Source organism: Phacochoerus africanus, chromosome 3, assembly GCF_016906955.1.
Source record: "Phacochoerus africanus isolate WHEZ1 chromosome 3, ROS_Pafr_v1, whole genome shotgun sequence".
In the NCBI taxonomy this organism is placed as follows: Eukaryota; Metazoa; Chordata; class Mammalia; order Artiodactyla; family Suidae; genus Phacochoerus; species Phacochoerus africanus.
This window is the reverse complement of record NC_062546.1, coordinates 30463010-30478892: the sequence shown is the minus strand read 5'-3', so window position 1 is coordinate 30478892 and position 15883 is coordinate 30463010. Positions and strand designations below refer to the sequence as shown.

The 15883-nt window shown below is 41.8% G+C and overlaps 1 protein-coding gene across 2 annotated transcripts in view; it reads right to left on the bottom strand.

The window, feature by feature from the left end:
* Window positions 1-15883, bottom strand: part of PTPRA (protein tyrosine phosphatase receptor type A) — a 159682-nt gene extending 143799 nt beyond the window's left edge. The window contains exon 1 of one of the 2 annotated variants that reach the window (XM_047771473.1): window positions 15586-15883. The gene's annotated coding sequence lies outside the window, so the exon portion shown is untranslated. The remainder of the gene's footprint in view (window positions 1-15585) is intronic. The other variant, XM_047771472.1, reaches the window with a different exon arrangement.

Below are 15883 nucleotides of genomic sequence, written 5' to 3'. Positions count from 1 at the left end.
AAATAACACATTTAAAGGGAAGAGGTCAGTTCTGAGCCTGTTTTAGGTGCCTGGGAAACAGTCCAACGGAGAGGACCAGTAGGTGTTGGCTATCATCCAGTGCTAAGGACAAATTTTCTCACAATTAGCAAGGAGCTGGAAGCTAAAATCATGGGCATAAGCATGTGCTTCCAGAAAAAATGTGTAGGATGAAACACAAGAGGGCTGAGGATAGATTCTTTAGTAAGTCGAAGAGAGGCCTAAGAGAACTGAGGAGTGGCCAGAGAGGTAGAGAAAAACTAGGAAAGTGTGTCACAGAACTACAGGGAAGAAGGTTCAGGGAGCAATATTTTTTCTTTATATGGCCACACCCGAGGCAGATGGAAGTTCCCGGGCTAGGAGTCAAATCTGAGCTGCAACTGCTGGCCTACCCCACAGTGGCGGCCACATCAGATCCCAGCGGAGTCTGCGACCTACACCACTGCTCACCACCTGTCAAATCCTTAACCCACCGAGCAAGGCCAGGGATCAAACCCACATCCTCACTGACACTATGTTGAGTTCTTAACCTGCTGAGCCACAACAGGAACTCCTCAGGGAGCAAAAGTTGTACAGTTTATTTATGGTATTTAATCAATTCTTCTCACTCTCTCTTCCTTCTCTCATCCTTTCTACGTTTTCTCCTGTTTAAAGCAGGAGGATAAAATTTATTCTGTGATCAATTATATAGCTGCAAAGTATCCAACCAACACTGGGGAAGAAAGACAAACAGAATCAAGATTACTACAGGAAAAGTCCCCACTAGGGGTACTGGGAGGACTTGATTCCTATCCCCAGCCCAGCACAGTGGGTTAAAGGATCCAGCCTGGCCACAGCTGTGGTTCAGATGCAATCCCTGGCCTAGGGAACTTCCATACGCTGTAGGTGCAGCCAAAAAAAAAAAAAAAAAAAAAAAACAACAAAAATCAAGATTATTATAGTGTTTCCTAACACTTATTGAAAGTTTACCACATACTAAGAAAGTTTACCACACACTATGCTAAATACTTAATGTGCACTAATCCTTAAGACAAACGTGTAGTAAAAGAGCACTACTGCTGAATCCATTTTTTTAGGTGAGCAATAGTCTCAGAAGGATTAGACACTCTGTCCAATTTCCCAAAGTACAGCAGGTATCGGAACTCTAGTCACTTCCAACTCTGCAAATTAAAATAACTACAAGGCCTGACAAGGAAAATATCAAATACAAAAGAAATACAAAATCTAATTTGATTTAGAAAAAAATTAAGAGGTTAATTTGAAAACAAAACAAAATATATAGAGGGTTACAAAGCAAACCCCAGACACTGATTCCCCCACTGATGCCAAATTCAAGACTCTAATACAAGTACATCTCTTAAAAAGAATTATCCTAGAAACATAGAGCTCTTAGTTCTCTCCTCAGTTTTGAACCTCTGACCAATAAATAATTGTACTGTGGTCTGTATTTTCAATCGGCTCTCTTGGATGGTAAAGCTATCCTCTTCAATTGGGCAAGTGATTACAATCCAGAAGGAAAAGATGTTAGCAACAAGATGAGAGGTATCAAACTCATGGTACTCCTGAGTTAAGTTTAGGATTTTATTTTTTAAATGCTGGTAGTTCAGATTCAACTGAAGAAAAGCACTGGAAATCTTTAAAGAATCTGCTTTACTACATTTATAAGTTTAAATTCTTGGTACTGCTGAAGTGTTTAAGGAGATTCTGCTTGTCAAGGTGGTAACTCTGACCTGTCCAGGACTGGAGGTATTTGACAGACTGATGGTATAAATCTATTTTAAATACCTAAGAAAATTTAATTCATTAACAAAGAGGTTTGGAGGAATTTAAGCAGTTAAGCCTGAATTAACATTAAAGAGCAAGTGAAAGTTATTGTTCTTATTTCTATACAAAAATTACAATGCTTATGAGTACAATAACAAGACTAAAGGAAAACTAGGTTTTAATTTGCCACTTAAATAAATCAAATATTAATTTGAAACCCAAGTAATTTTAAGCAGTCCTTTCCATGCACAAAAGCCCCGCTCACACATTAAAAAAAAAAAAAATAACCAAACTGCTCTGTTAACCACTACTTATTCTACAAATAGCCTTCTTCAAAGTAGAACCTTTGAAAACTAAGTGCAGATGAATAGGAGGAAATGTTAGCTGAAACGTCAAACCTAAGTAACTCTCATGTTGTATAGGCGTGGCCTCTTTCTGAAAGGTTTCACAAGTACTGTTCCGAGTACCTGGGGATGCCTCTGAAAAGGGGAACTGAGAAGATGGGGGAGAATTACTTTTTACAGTATATTTTTAGTACTAATATTTGAATATTTTCACATGTATATCTATCAATCCTTCAAATGAGCACACATGATTTTATTTATTTATTTATTTATTTTGTCTTTTTAGGGCTGCACCCACAGCACATGGAGGTTCACAGGCTAGGGGTCTAATCAGAGCTGTAGCTGCCGGTCTACACCACAGCCACCACAACGCCAGATCTGAGCCGTGTCTGCGACCTACATACATCACAGCTCACAGCAATGCCGGATCCTTAACCCACTGAGCAAGGCCGAGGATCAGACCTGCAACCTCATGGTTCCTAGTCGGATTCGTTTCCGCTGCACCATGCCAGGAACTCCCATGATTTTATTTTTACATTAAAGTATAGCTGATTTACAATGTTGTGCCAATTTCTTCTGTACAGCAAGGTGACTCAGTTATACATATATACCCCAGGAGACTGGATATAGTTCCCTGTGCTATATACAGTAGGACCTTGTTGTTTATCCATTCTAAATGTAATAGCTGCATTTAATACATGATTTTAAATGAAGCAAAAATTTAAAATACACTGACTAAAAAACATAAAGCTATGTTTTTCCCTTTTTTAGAAAAAGATGCTTTTTCAAATTTATCTCTCCTTCCCATCACAGTCAGCCACTACTGAGAACTGCTGCCTTAGAGGTCTGCAACTGCTACCAACAGCTCTATTGCTAACTCTGTACCAACTACAGGAAGAAAAAAGATCTTCTATGACTGCTACCAACTAGTAGCAAGATCCTGGGCCAGGCTAACTCTCCAGAATGGAGAGACAGAGAAAAACCTGCTCGCAGTCATGAAGTAGCAGGCCCAGGCAGGAAGCAGGGAGCACTGAAGAGGAATGGTCTCATGGACAGTGCAGCAGCAGCACTGATTCAGGGACTGACCTCACTCCCTGAAAGGTGGGTAAAGCCTTCCAATCACTGGAGACAAGGAAAGGGGCACCAGGAGAACAGAAGCATCCCTGTGAAAGCTCTCCCACCTACACACCCACCTTTCCTTTTAGAAGAACAGTGGAAGTCCTGGAACTATTCCACATATTGATGTACTGCTGATACATCAATGGAAGACATTCTTTTTGTTAATGGGTAGTATAAATGCATTTAAATGTTGTATTAAGCCACCAGTTAACCAGTGTTTGAAAACCAATTGCTGGTTAAGCCGTTTGCCAATCAATATTTGAGAACTCTTGAACAATTTACAGCAGCTGGGTTTTACCTTCTTCCCACAAAAAAGAAAAAAAAAAAAAACCCTCAGTTCTCTAACAATCACTTCCCCAAAGCCAAAAATCTGGACCCCTAATGATGCTTCTACTGCTTCAATCACACTTATCCACATATCTCCATCCCCATCACCACTCCCCCTTTCCCAAATCAGTTCACAACACCATCACCCTGGTCAAATCTGCTCCAACAATCACCAAATTAGTCCCTATGCTCTGTCCAGTTCATTCTCCAGTAGTAACAATCAAAACTTTTGACTGCACATTGGCCAATCCACCAATACACACACCCCCAACATGGTCACCAATAAATATGATTAAGGAATACATATAAATACTACAAAAATACCCATTCATTTCCAAATGTAATAAAATGACTGCAAAATGGCTTTATACAGGTAAGTATAAAAATCATTGCTATCACTAAGATATTAATATTAAACTCATTTTAAAAATATTTAGTGTGATCCATATGATAAAATATTAATCATTTGCTTGAAAAACCTCATTTTAATACTCTATGACAGGAGTTTTCTTGTGACACAGTAGGTTAAGGATCCAATATTGTCACTGCAGCAGTTAGGGTCACTGCTGTGATACAGGTTCAATCCCTGGCCCAGGAACTTCCACGTGTTGTAGGGTTGGCAAAACAAAACAACTTTGTGATAGAGCAATCTGAAGACTAGTTTCAAGTTAAAACTTGGTTATTGTTGTTGTTGTTGTTTTCATTTTTACAGCTGTACCTGCAGCATACAGACATTCCTAGGCTAGGGGGTTGAACTGGAGCTGCAGCTGAAGCCTATGCCACAGCCACAGCAACAGTGGATCCAAGCTGCATCTGCAACCTACACTGCAGCTTGTGGCAATGCTGAACCCTTAACCCCTGAGCAAGGCCAGGAATCAAACCTGCATCCTCACAGAGACAGCATCAGGTCCTTAACCCACTGAGTCACAATGGGAACTCCAATACTTGGTTTTAATTTCTATCATAGTCAAAAAGAAACATGGATCCAAATGGAAGAACTATGATGTGTTTGCTAAATTGTTATATTTATTTTTCCCGCCCTATCCAATTATAAAAACATTTTCCTTTAAATTTAGATGGCAAATGTCTATCTTCCCTTGAAAAGGAAACTACACTTGAAAACTAGTCAGAAGATTTTACTTTTTAAATTTCCAACAAATAAATTTGAAACCCACGAAAACCAAGCGCAACAGCAAACTCTACTAATAAACTCATATACCTGTTATCCAGCTTCAATAATTATCAATATATGGTAAACAGTCTGTAACCCTCCAGACACAATGAATTATTTTAGAGCAAATTCCAGATATCATATCATTTCAAACATAAATACCTCAGTACTTATCTCTAAGGGAAAGAATTCCTTCCTTTTAATATAATTAAAATATTGTTACAGTAACTTTTAAAAATTTAAACAATTGTTTAAAAAATCATTTAATATATTAAGTCATATTCAAATTACTCCCAATGTTCTCATAAATACCTTTTTACAGTTGGTTTGTATAGAACAGGAACTAAACAAGGTCTGCAACATTACATTTAGTTAATATATCTCAAATACTTTCTTTTTTTTTGGCCATGGCCGCAGCATGCAGAAGTTCCTGGGCCAGGGATCAAACCTAAGCCACAGCAGTGACAATACAGATCCTTAACTGCTAGGCAACAAGAAAACTCCTCAAATATTTTCTAATCTGTAATAGTTTCTCCACTTTTTTTCTTGCCATTTATTTGAAGTAACTGGGTTCATTTGTCCTATAGGATTTCTCACATTCTGAATTTTCTAATTAAATTCTGTAAGCTGGTTGTTAGATCTAGATGCTTAATCAGAGTCAGGTTTGATTTGATTCTGATGTGGAAAGAATGTTTAATGAATTCCTACTGCATCACATCAGAGGAACATAAAGTTTGGTACCCATTTTAGAAATATTATGACTGATCAGAAGATTGTCAGTTTGATTCCTCTATTATAAAGTTCCCTATTGGTTTTTTTTTTTTTTTTTTGCTTTTTAGTGCCCCTGCGGCACATGGAGGTTCCCAGGCTAGGGGTCGAATTGGAGCTGTAGCCAATGGCCTTCGCCACAGCCACATGAGATCTGAGCTATCGTCTTCAACCTACACCACAGCTCACTGCAACGCCAGATCCTTAATCCACTGAGTGAGGCAACCTCATGGCTCCTAGTAGGATTAGTTTCCACTGCACCACGACAGGAACTCCAAGCTCCCTACTGATGATCAATGCCTAGGTCCTTTATTTAATTAATCATCTGGAAATATTTTTAGAAATATAGTTTCTAAATTTTTTCAAATTTAGATTTTTGCACCCGCAGTATATGGAACTTCCCGGGCCAGGGATAGAACTCATGCCACAGCAGTGCTGCTGCAGTGACGATACTGGATCCTTAACCCACTGCGCCACAAGAGAACCCTTTAGATTTCTTTTAATGAAGAGAATGTAGCAAATACCAAGGCATGCTACAAGCTTCTAGACTTTTATAACTATATAGTAAACCTCCACACTGGGAATTTTGTACTAATATTGTTTGTTCAAATCTTCACCAACATTTTCCATGTATCTTTCCTAAGTTATTTGCTGACCAAAACTACAATGAGGTACCACTTCATACCAGTCAGAATGACTATCATCAAAGTCTACAAACAATAAATGCTAGGGAGGGTGTGGAAAAAGTAAACCCTCCTACACTGTTAGTGGAAATGTAAACTGGCACAACCAGTATGGAGGTTCCTTAAAAAACTAAAACAATATGATCCAGCAATCCCACTCCTGGGCATATATCTGGAGAAAACCATTAATTCAAAAAGATGCATGCACCCCAATGTTCACTGCAGCACAATTTACAATAGCCAAGACATGGAAACAACCAAAATGTCCATTAATATTTGAAGGATCAAGAAGATGTGGTATATATACACAATAGAATTTTACTCAACCATAAAAAAGAACGAAATAATGCCATTTGCAGTAACATGGATGGACCAGCGATCATACTAAGTGAAGTCAGAGAAAGAAATATATGGGTTCATTAACATGTGGAATCTAATAGGAATGATACAACAGAACTTATTACAAAACGAAACAAACTCAAAGATTTCAAAACCAAATTCATGTTTACCAAAAGGGAAATGTGGGGGGATATAAATTAGGGGGTTGGGATTAATATACTCACAATACTATATACAGAAGAGATGGGTAACAGGGGACCTACTGTATAGCACAGAGATCTTAACCTAAATGGAGAAGAATCTGAAAAGGAATGGACATGTGTATATGTAAAACTGATTTATTTTGCTTACACCTGAAATTAACAGACTCTATAGGAGTTCCCGTCGTGGCGCAGTGGTTAACGAATCCGACTAGGAACCATGAGGTTGCGGGTTCCATCCCTGCCCTTGCTCAGTGGGTTAACGATCCGGCGTTGCCGTGAGCTGTGGTGTAGGTTGCAGACGTGGCTCGGATCCCGCGTTGCTGTGGCTCTAGCATAGGCCAGTGGCTACAGCTCCGATTGGACCCCTAGCCTGGGAACCTCCATATGCCGCGGGAGCAGCCCAAGAAATAGCAAAAAAGACCAAAAAAAAAAAAAAAAAAGACTCTATAAATCAACTATATTCCAAAAATTAAAATATACATATATACCAAAAAAAGAGTATTTGCTGACAAAGGAATACACTTTGGTTTCTTGACATATTATTTTCCACATATTACATCAGTCTTGGTGGGGACAGGTGGTGCAGACAGGAAGAACCTGCCTGTTATGTGCCCTTTTTTTGTCTTTTGTAAAAACAGAAAACCTTTTGTCTTTTGTCACGGCATATGGAGGTTCCCTGGCTAGGGATCTAACCAGAGCTACAGCTGCCAGCCTACACCACAGCCCCAGCAATGCCAAATCAGAGTCACATCTGCAACCCACACCACAGCTTATGGCAAGGCCGGATCCTCAACCCACTGAGCAAGGCCAGGAATCGAATCTGCAACCTCAGGGTTCCTAGTTGGATTACTTTCCACTGCACCATGACAGGAACTCCAAAACAGAAAACCTTGACAGAGAAACTTGTAATCAACAAGTTAGTAAAATTATGTACAGCATCTGATTGAATAGCCTTTGACTTTAAACATCACTGAGGAGAAAAAAAGGTAGAGCTTCTCTTTATGTTCCAGATGCTTAGTTTTCAAATGTCTTGGTACTAGTGACAGCTTCATATTTTGTTATTTAATTTTTACTTTTATTTATTTATTTTGCTCTTTTTAGCGCTGCACCTGCAGCATATGGAGGTTCCCATGCTAGGGGTCAAATCAGAGCTGCAGTTGCCAGCCTATGCCACTGCGATAGCAACGCTGCATCTGCAACCTACACCATAGCTCACAGTAAAGCCGGATCCTTAACCCTCTGAGCAAGGCCAGGGATCAAACCTGCATCCTCACAGATGCTAGTCAGATTCATTTCTGCTGAATCACGATGGGAACTCCCATACTTTATTATTTAATATCTTAAGTTCTACATACTCTTAGAGGATCTCTATTAATGACAGAAGATGTAAATCCATGTCTCAAATAGGCTTCTAGATACTTTCCAATGCATTACAAGCTGACTTATTTAATCCAATTTAATAGCTCACCAGGAGTTCATAATAGGAGCTAGATAAGATTCAGCTTTGCCATTTTGTTTGTTTCTTTGTGCTTGCATTATTTTGTTTTGTTTTTGTCTTTTTATCTTTTTCTAGGGCCGCACCTACAGCATATGGAGGTTCCCAGGCTAGGGGTCTAGTAGGAGCTGTAGCTCCTGGCCTATGCCATAGCCACAGCAATGCCAGATCCGAGCCGTGTTGGTGACCTACACCACAGCTCATGGCGTTGCTGGATCCTTAACCCACTGAGCAAGGCCAGGGATCGAACCCGAAACCTCATGGTTCCTAGTTGGATTCGTTAACCACTGAGCCACGATGGGAACTCCTGTGCTTGCATTATTAATATCCTCTTCATTCACTGGTTTCTTTGCAAAGATCCTTTTAAGCTGCTTGTCCATTTTGTGGTTAGTTTAATGAGAACTGGATAATATAAACTGTTATCAATATGTTGCAATACACTGAAAGCAAATGTATGAATACAGTTCTGCTTCCCCACTACAAAACTCCCTTCTCTTAGTTCTGAACACCCAAAGTTCTGTAGTTAATGTATTAATATTGTTTGACCTATAGACCCAAGAAGATACCAATGACAGTCCCTAAATCTAGCATTTTTAAGATAAAAAAATAAACTCTAAAACTTCCTTCCAGCATCCCAGCATCTTATCTACCTCATTGTGAAAACCACTGTTCTGCATTGCAGTCATGGTAAACTTTTCACAAGTGCAAATCAGATCAGTTCACTCCTTAAAATCCTTCAATGGCCTTCAGGATAAAGTCCAAAATCCTTGCATGGTGTATAAGGCCCTCAACTGTGGCCTCCGCTTCTCTAGTCCAGTGGTTCTCAACCCTGGCTGCATATTAGAATCACTCAGGGAATTCCATAATCAAAATTCCTGGGGATAGGCTATTTGCATCCCAGATTTTTTTTTTTTTCTTTTTAAGTTTCCCAGGCGAACCTAAAGTGCAGCCAGGACAGAGAACTCCTCCCTCCTATTTACTAGAGACAGTAAGCTGCTGATGTTCCCCACGCTTTCAATTAGGCCTTGCTACTCAAATGTGGTCCACCCACCAGCAGCACCTTCCTCACCAAGTAGCTGGTTAGGAATGCAGAATCCCAAGTTCCACCTCAGACCTACTGAATCAGGACTTGTCATTTTAACAAGACCCCCAGATGGTTCACATGAACACTCAAGTTAGAGAAGCACTACCCTGAGGTACCAAACCCCTTCCCAGTTCAGGGTCTTTGTGTTGAAAAATGTTACTTAACTGCTGAACTTCTCTGGAACTTCCAAGACATCCTATTCTTCCCTTTTGATCACATTTTAATTACCATAGGGTAATTAATGTCTGTCTACTGCATGAGCCCATAAGGACAAACATCACATCCACGTTACTCTGAGGTATCCCTAACTCCTGGCACAATGTCTGTTATTTTTCACTTGACAGTACCCAGTCTTATATTTCATACTAACATCATCTTATCCTAAATTTCCACAATACTTCTGTTCTATCAACCAGGGCTTTCTTCAAAAACTAGCTGGCTTTAGCAACATAACCCTTGGAGAGGATATATATCACAACACCGTACTTATTTCAAAATCTAAATATGCTACTTATCTCTCTTTCTAAAGAAATGTAAATTAAACCTAATTCAAAAGTACTGGAGCTTCCACAGTGGCGCAGCAGAAACAAATCCAACTAGGAACCATGAGGTTGCAGGTTCAATCCCTGGCCTCGCTCAGTGGGTTAAGGATCCAGCGTTGCTGTGAGCTGTAGTGTAGGTCATAGATGAAGCTCGGATCTTTCGTTGCTGTGGCTGCGGTGCAGGCCAGCAGCTGTAGCTCCGATTGGACCCCTAGCCTGGGAACCTCCATACGCTGTAGGTATGGCCTTAAAAAGCAAAAACATTAAAAAATCAAATCAAATCAAACATTGCATTTTGTTTGTAACAGCATTGGCTATATTATGAGGAAATAGGACCACATAAATTGCTGATGGTGTTGTAAACTAGTTCAACCTATCTAGATAGCAATTTGGCACTACAACCATACCCTGAGTCAACGAACCCAATTTAGGGATAAGAGTCCAAGAAATAATCCAAAAGAAGTATCTGAACAAGGGTACTCAGAAGTACCATTTATAAATAGTAAAAAGGAGAGGAAAAAAAGAAAAATCAAAAAAGATTCCACAAACCATGGTTATCAATGCAGAAAATACATGTCTGTGATTTAAAAGAAGAAACAAATGAGTACATATAAAATATTTAATGTTATTCAAGAATATGAAAATCATATTTTTATATATTTATCTGCCAAATATATAAAAAGGTTATAACCATAAAAAATTATGCCTATACATTGATACAAGTAGATGTGAATTTAGAGAAATACAATTTCACGTTTAATGGATTCTCTTTTCTATAGAGAATATATTAAAACAAAGTTTAATGTTGGGTTATTTGTGGATCTGCAACTCAACTGTTTTAAGTTAGTGTTATATTATTACTATTTTTGTTGTACTCAGAGTCACTGAAAAAATTTCTTCAGGTTTGGCACTTGGGAATACTTATTAGTTATGGCATTAGATGTAGAAAGACAAGATTCTTTATTTGGCCAGATTACTGCTTATAACCCAAGTTTCATCGCATCTCATTTTTTCCACATGAAGGTGGAGAAAAATAATGCAACAATATTTATAAATCAACTCTGAGCACCTCCAATGAAAGGTGCTGGGCAAATAAAATATCAGAGCTGCTTTAAAAAACAATCACCAAGGGCTTAATCTCTAGAATATATAAACAACTTCTACAACCCAACAGCAAAAAAGCCAATCAATGGAAAAATGGGCAAAAGACCTGAATAGACATTTCTCCAAAGAAGATATACAGATGGCCAACAAACACATGAAAAAATGCTCAACATCGCTGATTATAAGAGAAATGCAAATCAAAACTACCATGAGATACCACCTCGCACCATCATTAATGGCCATCATTAATAAATCCACAAATAACAAGTGCTGGAGGGGCTGTGGAGAAAAGGGAACCTCCTGCACTGTTGGTGGGAATGTAAACTGGTACAGCCACTATGGAGAACAGTTTGGAGATACCTTAGAAATCTATACATAGAACTTCCATATGACCCCGCAATCCCACTCTTGGGCATCTATCCGGACAAAACTCTACTTAAAAGAGACACATGCACCCGCATGTTCATTGCAGCACTATTCACAATAGCCAGGACATGGAAACAACCCAAATGTCCACCAACAGATGATTGGATTAGGAAGATGTGGTATATATACACAATGGAATACTACTCAGCCATAAAAAAGAACGACATAATGCCATTTGTAGCAACATGGTTGGAACTAGAGAATCTCATACTGAGTGAAATGAGCCAGAAAGACAAAGACAAATACCATAACTGGAATCTAATATCCAGCACAAATGGACACCTCCTCAGAAAAGAAAATCATGGACTTAGAGAAAAGACTTGTGGCTGCCTGATGGGAGGGGGAGGGAGTGGGAGGGATCGGGAGCTTAGGCTTATCACACAACTTAGAATAACAGATTTACAAGGAGATCCTGCTGAGTAGCATTGAGAACTTTGTCTAGATACTCATGTTGCAACAGAACAAAGGGTGGGGGAAAAAATGTAATTGTGATGTATACATGTAAGGATAACTTGATCCCCTTGCTGTACAGTGGGAAAATAAAAAAAATAAAAAAAAAAACCAATCACCACCCACATTATCTTGCACAAGTCACTTTATCCTTCTGAGCCTCAGAGTATCCCCCTGCAAACTGCAGGAAATAGGCCAGAATCACCCAGGGGAAGGTTAGGTGAGGGAAAAGCAAGCACATATCTGAAAAAGCATCCTAGGCATCCTGATGCATAGTCTGATAAAGATTCGCTAAATTCTATTCACATTTTTGGAGAGAGGATAAATTAGTACAACTCCCTCCAAGGGGTAGTTAATTTGGCCAAATGTCTACAAATTTAAAATACACATATATCCTTTGGCCCAATAATTCCACTTTTAGAAGTATACTATTCAGATAATTTTACATACAAGTTCATAACAAAGTATGTAGAAGAACATTCACTGCAATGGTGTCATAGAAAAAGCTGGGAACAACTTAAATGTTGTTTAATCCAAAAACTAGTTACAAATTATGGTGCAGCCAAACAATGAAATAAGTAAAAGAATATCAATAAAAAGAATGAACAGGAGTTCCCGTCGTGGCGCAGTGGTTAACGAATCCGACTAGGAACCATGAGGTTGCGGGTTCGGTCCCTGCCCTTGCTTAGTGGGTTAACGATCCAGCGTTGCCGTGAGCTGTGGTGTAGGTTGCAGACGCGGCTCGGATCCCGCGTTGCTGTGGCTCTGGCTTAGGCTGGTGGCTGCAGCTCCGATTCGACCCCTAGCCTGGGAACCTCCATATGCCGCAGGAGCGGCCCAAGAAATAGTTAAAAAGACAAAAAAAAAAAAAAGAACAGCTCTATATGTACTGATATATAATGATTTTCTAAATATGTTAAGTAAAAAGGTATAAGGTGTGACTGGTATGTACCATGGGGTAGGAGTGTGGATAGGTAGACACGTTTATAAAGGAACAGGGTCTATAGGCAAAAGGGAGACATTTCTCTATATATACACTTTGGTACTGCTGGAATTTTTTCTTGTATGTATTATCTTTTCCCAAAACTCAATGATATTCTCTTTAGGCCTCACTCTGGGTCTAAGAGGCTGTGACTGCTTCTGTGAGGCCTGGCTATTGCCTCCTAAATTGGTGGGGCATCAGTGTCTTGCCCCACACTGCCCTCAAATGACCTTTCCAAAGCCTGGTTTGCCTAAGTTTCTGACCTCTTCTAAAATACTCCTAAATTAGGAGTTCTGTCATGGCTCAGCGGTCAACAAACCCAACTTGCATCCATGAGGATGCGGGTTTGATCCCTGGCCTCACTCAGTGGGTTAAGGATCTGGTGCTGCCGTGAGCTGTGGCATAGGTGGCAGACACAGATTAGATCCAGCGTTGCTGTGGGTGTGGCACAAGCTGGCAACGACAGCTCTGACTGGACCCCTAGCCTGGGAACCTCCATATGCTGCTGGTGCGGCCCTAAAAAGACAAGACTAAAATCCTCCTTTAAAATCTCCACTGCCCAAACTCTAACACAGCACACACAGCCTTTCAAGTTGACCTAATCTCACCTCCCATCCTTCCCTCTACCTGATCCAACTATGTTTAACCTCTCCTTTCTCCCCCACAGACAATGGGTTCCTTCCACCTCCAAGCCTACCTGTGTCGCTCCCTCTGTCCTGTATCCTATCCACCATACATAAATTTCTACCCATCCTTCATGACCCAAAGGCCCTCTCCCAGTAAAGTTTTCTCAGATCACCCAGGAAGGGAATGCTTCTACCGCCAGGCAGACACCTGGAACTAGACTGCCAAGACTCAAATCCTGACTGTTTCCTCATCTGCACACTGTATGGACTCAGTTTCTACCCTTGTCTAGTAGGAACAAGCCCCTATATGATGGTAGAAAGGATTCAATAAGATAATCCATGGAAAACATTACAATGCCTGACACCAGGCAAATAAAAGATAACAGCTGTTATTACTACCCTCTCATAGCCCCCGTGATATACGTATTTTGTATCCCCACCTGTCCTGCATTATGCTGAGTCCCTCAAAGATACACACATGACTTTCTCACTTTTGTGTCCCAAGCACTTCGCCGGGCAAACAGAACTCACGTGAACGTAGTTAAGACAGAGGATTGGATTTTCTGGTTCTGAATTTCATCTACCTTTCTAAAAGGTACTCAGTGAACAGCCTCCCGGATCTCACCATGCCTCAGAGTGCACATATTAGCCAGGCCACTTCAGGCAGGCAGAGATGAAAAAGAGACCATGAGACTCTGAGCTTTTCAGAGACAGGTGAAGGCCAGTGAGATTATGGGACCAGCCAGTTCCTCCCTGTTGATTACTTATGGGGGCTGGATGGTATGGACATGGGGAGATGGGGTTTCAAGATACAAAGTCCTAGGTGTGCCCTCCAAGCAGGAAACACTCAGGAGAAATACTCTCAGGAAGTGGGTACCTGGAAGTAAACAGAGTCAAGGCATAAGGGGACCAAACTGAACAAGACACAGCTACTGCCCTCATCAAGCTTCTCAAATGAGAAGGGCTTTAACAGAAGAGGTGGAGCTTAGCAGGTAAAGGTGGGGAGGAAGAAGGAACGCACATCCAAAAGCATCCAAACATGTGAAGAGAGGGAAGAAGGGAAAGAAAATGGAAGGATTAAGCTAAATGTAAGTTGAGGTAAGACTGTCAAGGGCTTTGCATGACCTGATTAGGCTTTCTGAGCTTCATTCATCCCATGGGAAAAGGAAAGCCAGGGAGTTTTAAGTAAACAAGTGACAGCATCAGATTTGTGTTTTCTAAAGGAGTGGCCAGGCAGGAAGATGCTCTCCCATCTTCCACCACCAAGCTCCCCGCCAATCCTCTCCTCACCTACCATCTTCTGGCTCTAGAGCTGCCTTAACAGCAAGCAGGTGGCAAGCGAGGAGATCCTGCAGAAGGTGTGACTGGTTCTAGAGCAGGGATCCCTACCCTAAGCAAAGGTTTCTAAGACTTTTCACCCTCCTAGAGACTGTGAACATTCCTCTTCTGTCTTACAAACATCATTCACTGCCCTCAAAAACAAAAGACCCTCAACACTGGGCTCAGCTCTGCTATTTTCATCTTCAGAAACTCCAATGAAGAACTAATTTTTCAAAAAACGATATTCTTTGTGTTATTCACCAAAAGCAAGAGGGAGGGCACTTACATCCCCAATTGGCTCATTTTGAATTCTGGGCAGCTCTGAGCCCCTATTTTCTTCTTAAGCGGCCCCAATTGTAGGGAGTGGACGGAAAAAAGAGGGGCCGAGGAGAAGGACCCAGGGGGCTTTTAAGGAAAAGAAAAGTTAGTCACTGCAAGAGCAAATTTTCTCATGCCCAGAGTTTTCCTCTTTCTTCCCACTAAATGGACCTGGGCAAACTCGATCTCACTGTCCAAAATTCTTCGTTCAGTATGAACTATGGCAGCCCCGGCCCGGCCACCGGAGGACGCACGCAAAGTTCCCGGGCAGTGAGAGGGGTCTGCGCCCGGGGCCGGCGCGTTTCCGGGGAACCCCCCCCCCGCCCCGCCCCCGCCCCCCGGACAGCGCAAGGATGTGGGATCCCTGGAGAAGCCGGATGGATCCTGCCCGGAAAAGCGGGATTTGGGCTCCGGCTGGGAACCCCTCCCACCGCGCCCAGGAGTCGCCCCGACTCCTGAGCCCGCCGGGGCGGCGGCGGCGGCGGCCGCAGCGAACACTCACCGAGTCCGGCGTTGGGCGGGATCGCCGGGGACGAGGACGGCGGCTCCGCCTCGGTGCCGCGGCGGCGTCTCGGCCCGCCACACGCCCTCAGGGCCGCCGCCCGGCCCGCGGCTCGGAGCCCCGCGGCGGCGGCGGCGGCCTCGCCTCCATGGCCAGGGGAAGCGGCTGAGGGGTGACTGAGCAGACGACGGTGATGGCGGCAGCGGCGGCGGCGGCCCCGGGTCCGAGCAAGATCGCGCGCGCGTCTCTGTCAGCGCCGCACTCGCCGCAGCCTTGCTCCAGACCCGGCCTTGGCTGT